Source organism: Maniola jurtina, chromosome Z (assembly GCF_905333055.1).
Source record: "Maniola jurtina chromosome Z, ilManJurt1.1, whole genome shotgun sequence".
NCBI classification, from domain to species: Eukaryota; Metazoa; Arthropoda; class Insecta; order Lepidoptera; family Nymphalidae; genus Maniola; species Maniola jurtina.
The window spans coordinates 5,901,420-5,910,000 of record NC_060058.1 but is presented as its reverse complement, the minus strand read 5'-3'; positions in this window follow the sequence as shown (position 1 = coordinate 5,910,000).

The window sequence follows — 8,581 nt, the reverse complement described above, 5'->3', positions numbered from 1 at the left end:
TTAGATGTTGTTACAAGTTTTGCCACCGTGTCTTAAAAGAGCAAGAGGGGTAAATGCTTGATTATTTTTATTAGAACCAAATCATCCTGTGGCGTTACGACTTTTTATGGACCTTATCCTTCTCCACAATTTTCTTCTATTTATCACGGTACTTTATCTGTTTATTCCAATGCTCTCTTCTCTTCTTATTCTTCTCCTTGTCTTCTGACATTATGTAAAACTAGCTGATGCCCGCGACTTCGTTCGCATGGATTTAGGTTTTCAAAATCCTGTGGGAACTCTTTGATTTCCCGGGATAAAAAGTAGCTTATGTTCTAATCCAGAATATTACCTGTCTTCATTTCAATTTCAGCCAAATCAGTTCAGTAGTTTTTGCGTGAAAGAGTAACAAAAATACACACACACATACATACAAACTTTCGCCTTTATAATATTAGTGTGATTAGAGTGATTCAAAATGTATTCCTGAATGTATAACTTCGGTCTTTAACACATATTTTGACTGCAGCTAGCAAGGGTCAGTTCATTAAAGTAAAAATTAAGCATCCGCAAGACATTTGTTGAGGTTCAAATCCCAGTGTTCTTTCTAAACCAAATCTCGGGGTTTAGTTTGGAGTATCTGAAATTCTCCATAATTGTTTGCAATGAAAAGTATGTCCTATAATATAATGTATTTCTTGAAATTCTGTAATTAGCTATGTGAAGTTTTCAGGTATGGATATATTTTGATTTAAGCTCAGCAAAGATTTCTAACTTTTGAGAGTAATCCAAACTAAAAAGTTAAAATCCCTCCCATTTCCCGCTATTACCGCCAACAAATTAAGTACCTTAAATTGTTAACGCTTTAGCTCCTTCATTAATCTAAGCCTAAGTGATATTGATTTGTCTTTAATGGGTTGCTACGATCGGACTACGACAACGGTTCAATGTAAAAAGTTGCAATTAGTCAAAGCTAAGGGTTTTTTTTTAACACTTACGCGGTTAGTACTTAATAACGCTTTAACACCATCACTGTACTTGCAATCATGCAAATAAATGATTTGTATTTATTTGTATTCGTCCGCGTTGCCAATACAAACATACCCATTACCCATATTTTACTCCCATAAAAATTGAATTTTCAAAAATCCTTTCGCCGATGCCTATGTAATAGCATGCCTAATTTCAGTCCAATCCATTCTGGATCTTGAACTGTGCGTTGATAGATCAGTCAGTCAGTTAGTCAGTCAGCTAGGCCTGTGCCTGAACAATGTATACTTCAATAAATTGATTTTGTGTAAGATAAAACCCTTAGGTATAAGTTACGCTTGGCTTTACACGAATAGCACTCTCAGTGCAAAGACGGAGGGATTTCCTTTCAGAGTTAAAATTAATTGAAATATGACCTAGATGATCTACAAATTCATAAAAGCTTTTATGCGCAACTACTGATTTAGGAAGAAACCTGGAGTTTTAAGTAAATATATTTTTTAAATATTAAGAAGAATGCTGAGAACATGTCATGGGTATCACGACAATACTACAGATGCTAAATAAAGATCTTGATATTCTGAAAACCTTTAAAGAACGGAAGCCAGAGTAAATTTGATACATTCTAAGGAATAATAAGCAGGACCTCCTTGGTCCATAGTCCAAGAGAAAATACCCAGTCACTTTTTCTTTGCCCACTTTGACCACTTGGGCAAAGATAAACATATTGGCTTAAAAATTTAAGCAGCTTACAAAGGGTGAATTTTTTTAAATCTAATTGAACCCAGAATCTCCCACTTATCTTCCCACTCCCACTCCCACGTAGACCACAGCGGCAACCGTTGCACCAGAGAGGTCGTCAAAAGGGCGCTTACTGTAGTTTATTTTTAATTCCCGACCCAAAAGAAGGGTGTTATAAGTTTGACGTGTGTATCTATGTATCTGTCTGTGGCATCGTAGCTCCTATACTAATGAACCGATTTTAATTTAGTTTTTTTTTTTGATTGAAAGGTGGGCTTGATCGAGAGTGTTCTTAGCTATAATCCAAGAAAATCAGTTCAGCCGTTTGAAAGTTATCAGCTCTTTTCTAGTTACTGTAACCTTCACTTGTCGAGGGTGCTATAAATTTCTAATTTACATTCGTTATAAATAGACTCTAGATTCATTTCTCTGTTTATACACAGTAAAGATATCAACAAATTGTGGGAAATATCTTAATGGAGCCCACTAGGAAACCAAACTTTCCAATATTGACTTTCCAATAGCAATAACACAATTGCAATCTCTTTCAATAGCACTTAAGTTGGTATTGTTTTGTACAATCTCATAAATTCAGTTAGTTACTTACGATTGTGAGCAATGTAAAACTGTTCCTGTTTACCATTTTTTAACCCCCGACCCAAAAAGAGGGGTGTTATAGGTTTGACGTGTGTATCTGTGTGTCTGTGTATCTGTGTATCTGTGTATCTGTCTGTGGCATCGTAGCGCCTAAACTCATGAACCGATTTTAATTTAGTTTTTTTTTTGTTCGAAAGGTGGCTTGATCGAGAGTGTTCTTAGCTATAATCCAAGAAAATCAGTTCAGCCGTTTGAAAGTTATCAGCTCTTTTCTAGTTACTGTAACCTTCACTTGTCGAGGGTGCTATAAACTTCTAATTTACATTCGTTATAAATAGACTCTAGATTCATTTCTCTGTTTATACACAGTAAAGATATCAACAAATTGTGGGAAATATCTTAATGGAGCCCACTAGGAAACCAAACTTTCCAATATTGACTTTCCAATAGCAATAACACAATTGCAATCTCTTTCAATAGCACTTAAGTTGGTATTGTTTTGTACAATCTCATAAATTCAGTTAGTTACTTACGATTGTGAGCAATGTAAAACTGTTCCTGTTTACCATTTTTTAACCCCCGACCCAAAAAGAGGGGTGTTATAGGTTTGACGTGTGTATCTGTGTATCTGTGTGTCTGTGTATCTATGTATCTGTGTATCTGTGTATCTGTCTGTGGTATCGTAGCGCCTAAACGAATGAACCGATTTTAATTTAGTTTTTTTTTTGTTCGAAAGGTGGCTTGATCGAGAGTGTTCTTAGCTATAATCTAAAAAAATTGGTTCAGCCGTTTAAGAGTTATCAGCTCTTTTCTAGTTTTCTTGTAGAAAAGAAGGTTAGATAACCGTTAGGTTCATAATATTATGTCAATAGACAAATGTCAAGCTGTCAAGATGGACGTTGCCTAAATACATAATTATTTATTTGAAAATGATGTTTTGGAAATCTCAGATACTTTGGATCGTCGGGGGTGTTATAAATTTTTAATTTACACTCGTTGTTGAAAAAGTAGCATTAATTTGTTACTTTTTTGTGCCAAGTTGTATTTAATTTTCAACAAGCGGACTAGCTCGCTTTCCTAAAAAAATCCTAAAAAAAAGTTCTTGTGAGAACATACATAAGGTAGGGCAGTTCCATAGTTTTGCCAGTTTGCTAAAAACTTTTACAGACTCTTGCTTTGGGATTTGATATTTGCTTTATGTAACAACACGTAGAGCAAATATTTTTATCGTACCTACATACGAATATTTGCCTCATATTGTGTGACCACATTTTTGTTGATGAAAAAGAAAATTGATGTACATTTCATTACACAGGAAATCAATTCCTAGCAATGAGAGTTAATTAAAACATTTCGATGCATCGCGCTTGCTTAAATACAGTAACATTTTGTTAAAATTTTACAAATGAATTGATTGATAGTTATAAAACCACTCACAATAATAATTGTGTGAAATGACATTGTTTTTATTTGTTACTTCACCAGTCTTTTGATTTCAGAGTAATTTAAATTCTACGGCTGAGTTACGGCTGAATAGCTACTTTATTAAAACATCATTAATTATTCATTTATTTAATCAAAGGAAACGGTCCAATAATGTTACGGTCATGAAATACAAATGTGAATATAATAATGATTCGAGTGTTTACATATACATAGGTACATATGCTAAATGTCACAACTTTTAAATTGGAAACTATAGATAAGTACAATAATTTGAATGCTTTAATATTATTTTTGGGGCTTTAAGAGGGGTCTCCGTCACTTACTCCATACAATTGTAGTTCCAATTTCATTTGAATATCAAGCAACCAAAGTCCACGAAATTTTGCAGACATATTCTAGAAACTAATATTTTAACAGAAATCTGTAAAACCACAGGCATAGATATTAGTTTCTAGAATATGTCTGCATTTCATGGACTTTGGTTGCTTAATATTAAAATGAAATTGGAACTACGTTTGTATGGAGTAAGTGACGGAGAGCGCCCTGTTATAAAGAATTTAGTTCTTTATGAAATAGAAACACGATTACCCCCGTCACCTTGCCCCACCCGCTCACGCGACTTTCCTCTGAACAACTAAGAATACAGAACTGACCGGCAAACCCGGAAAGTTAACGCATCGCGGGAAACCAATCAACCAATCGCGTGCTCTCACGCGGTAGAAATCCCCTCACGCCTCCTTTGACACCAAAGACACCTTAAAAATTGATTATAGCGTATTAATTGTTCAACATTATCAATAAAACTATAACTACTTATTAATGACAATGTAAGATTATGTTAAGAATTAAGATGCAAGAAGTACCTAAGTTAATACTCTTATGATACCTATCGAACTATTATAGGGTTCGAGGTAGGTCGACATCTAATTCGCTACGTAAAAGAAAAATTCCCGAGCAAATTCCTTCATTGACAAGTTCGAGTTGCTTCTGCATGATTTCCCGCTGACTACGTTCAGTGAAATAAATTCCGATGCGTAATAGAAAAGCTTAAGTGACTGTGTCGATTTTTACGGATTAAAATTCTTTCTCAGAGTGTATTTTTAAAGGTTTATTTATTTACTACTTTATATAATCTTTTATAACAAAATTCCTCAATCAATTTTGGACTTGCCTTTACACAGGTTCAAAAAATCTATTAAACCAAGCTCCTGAGAAAAGCATATTATACAATCGAAGATTATTTAAATGATAAAAGAGCGTGGATTTTACCTGCAGCTCACTCCAGCAATGCGCGGGAACTCGATTGCTTTTATACATGGCATAATAATGTAGGTATATTATTAAATCTTTGAAAAGAGCAACCGTCGAGTTTGTTGCTGGTTCTTCTCGGTAGGAAAGGCATTCCGAATCCGCAACTTCGTCCTCGTGGATTTAGGTTTTAAAAATCTTATGGAAACTCTTTAATTTTCCCGATTAAAAAGTAGCATATGTCCATCTCCGAGTTTCAAGCTCATCCTATACTATGTTTCGGTCATCGGAATCGATTAAACAGATTGACCGTGATAAGGTATAAAACAGACAGACATACAGATAGACAAACTTTCATATTTGAATAGTCTTTACTTAGGCTAAAATACATAATTTACTACTATTACTAGAAACTACTCAAACGAATCCAAAAACGAATATTTTGTCAGTGTAAAACTAAAAACTTTTTATTAAAACCGGTTATCAAATATCAAGCAATAAAATTAAGCCCTGATGATTAAGCCTGAGTATGAATAAATAATAAATAAAAAATAAGTAAAAAATAGCAAGATAATCTTAAGGATATTTTTCTTAAGCGAGCGAAATTAAATGAGGAAAAAAAGGAATAGGGGTGAAACGATTCGTAGCTAAATTGACTCGCAGGTATGGAAAGAAATTGAGTTATGATTCAATATTGCCTTTATTTGCCTAACCTCCCCTCCCTCAAAGTGCTTCGTTAAGATATTTAAATAACTTCATATTATCTGGAACGACATTTAATAGCTCGTGGGATAAAAAATCTTTACTTAATTTCTGATATAGGTATCTTTTCTGCGCAGGTATCTTTTTAATATACCAGTCAACGGATAAACTTTAATGAGAATGAATTTTATTTTGCTTGGAAAAACATAATTTTATTCCTAAAATCATAGTGAAATCCTCAAGCAAGAATAATTCTATTTTAAGATGTTTTGAATGAACTTTCAGAACAGGCATGTACCATGATCATGATCAACCCATTGCCGACTCACTACTAAAATATGAGTCTCCTCTCAGAATGCAAGAGGGTTTGGTCATAGTCTACCACACTGGCCAAAGCAGGCATGTATAGCTGTTGTGTAAAATATGGTTTAAATTATAAGGCCCATGATTTAAAAGCGTAAACAAAGAAGTTTTTTATGTATCCAAACAATGTAATGACAGATGCTTAAGAAACAAAAAACTAAATTATCTTCAACATATTATTATTTATTGTAAAACCACTTTGTCACTTAGCAATGTTAACTGAAAAAAAAAAAAACAAAACATTTATAATATAATACGTACACTTGATGCCCATACACTTGAACTTCTAAGGTAATAAATGACATTGTTACAAAAATACAGCACGTGTTCCCCCTTCGGTTTACAGAAGGGTCCAATATACGCGAACAAACAAGCGAATAGACGGCGAAACCTTTGCCATACAACAATACTTCGTATTTTTATTCGATTAAGCGCTAAATTGTTTTGTATTCTTTAGTACAATTTTTTACTGTACAGTACCGTCACAGGATATTATAAATATTGATTAAAAAAGCGTTTACTAATACTTTAATCCGCTGTCTAATTTATGTGAATCTACAAGTATTATAATAATTTATAATGCCCACAACTGATAGGGTTACTAATATAATTAATAATATAGGTAATATAAGAATAATACTTTACTAATCTTATAAACTCATCCTGCTACAGCTTCGCAACAATTGATACTTTAGTAATTTTAATTGTATTTGTTATATTATTTTTAGTTATGAAAACAGAAGCAAAGCATCTTACAAAGATCAGCGGAGATCTTACAAAGGATTCAACGCATAGGCACACCCTCTCTTCTAATATCAATGGATACAGCTATACATTGTGCTCCTTGTAATGTAAGATCTCTATAAAAGAAAGAACTCTTGTACTGAACACGTTGTTGAATACAACTTACTTAAACTTCGCAAATAAATGTAGGTATTCATTGAGGAAAACCAAATGAAAATCTCTACAGTCTTTATGAGATAAGCGCGTAAAAAAAAATATTTTGTGGTGGTGGTCTTGCTCCATGTAAATCATGTACGGCAAACATGACCTGGTCAGTTTCAGCCAGCTTCGATCTTCTATACATATAAAAAGACATGTCCTGTCTGACTGACTGATCTATCAACGCACAGCCTAAGCCGCTGGGTTGAGAACATGTTGAGAACTTGAAATTTTGACAGTGGGATCTTTTTATGACTTAGGCGCTGATTAAGAAATATTTTTTGCAAAGTACCCACATTCATGAAGGGGTTGAATAGGGCATGAAATTTTGCGAGAAAATCCGTCATTTGTCAAGTTATACTATGTCGTTTGAGCTTTGGACCAAAATTGTAGAAGTATGTATTTGATTTTTGGCAATTTTTCCCCCTCACTGATTTTCAAAATCTCCAGTCTCAGCGAAGACAGGACCTGCCATCTAGTAGATTATACATTAATTTGTATTGATTTTAATACCATAAGCTATGATAAAATATACCTATTAATGTCAGTATAGTACTCGTGGCCTGAGTAGCTCAATCATTGTATGTCACCCCACGCGGAGAAATTGCAGTATTTAATGTTTTGTTTCGCAATAAAAGCGGGAAACGCAGCTGTGGTGCATTAGTTACGCCTATGTCTACTTACCGCTTTTTATTTTTATGCGTTACTAGCAGTGGCCCGCGACTTCGTCCGCTTTAAATTTGGTTTTGTTGTGTTGTGTTGCATTATTTTCAGGATGTTTTATAAATTAATGTTAGTCTATCTATCTCTTCGTTCCTATGCGTTCGGGCATCGTTCATCCAATTGAGGTGAAACTCTATACAGTTACTATTGGAGATTCATACAATATATGCTGGGCAATTAGCTAGTAGAGATATTAAATAAATGCCTTCGTCAGTGTTGGCGTTTGCTGGCGCGCGTGTGATGCTCTTTTGGAGTTTTTTTTTGTTAAAAGTGGTTTTTGTATTTTATTGGTGTTTATTGGTGGAACTGACTGGGAAGCGCTCCAAAGAGGCGCTCCACAGACGAAGTCCATACTTATATAGTTTCCCTAACTTGTAAATAACTACAAACCTGACATTGGCTAATCTGTGTAAAGCCAGACGAGAAAAAATAATTAAATAAATCTCTTGTAAAATAATTATGATATGTGTAAACCATCGATTTTGGAATCGCACCGTATTGTAATCCGCCACAAGAGCAAATGCAGACGTCAATTTCAAATACTTATACTTTAGTAAAAATTACAAATGCAAAAGTGTGTCTGACTGTCTGTTTATCTGCTAGGTTCCCTCGGCTGTCCCTTGTTGATGATATCGGTTTCCCAGGGGTCAAAATAAACGAAAATTGATTTTGGAGCTCCACGAGGTCAAAAATCGACCCACTATTAATTTAACACATGTTCTTATTTTAAACTGTCTAAGTTAGTAACGTGTACAAACTTGCTATAAGAATGACATAGATTTTAGTAGAAAGTATCATTGTTGGACTTTTAAAAAACTCAACAAGTCGATAAGCGTGCACAAGTTCGTAA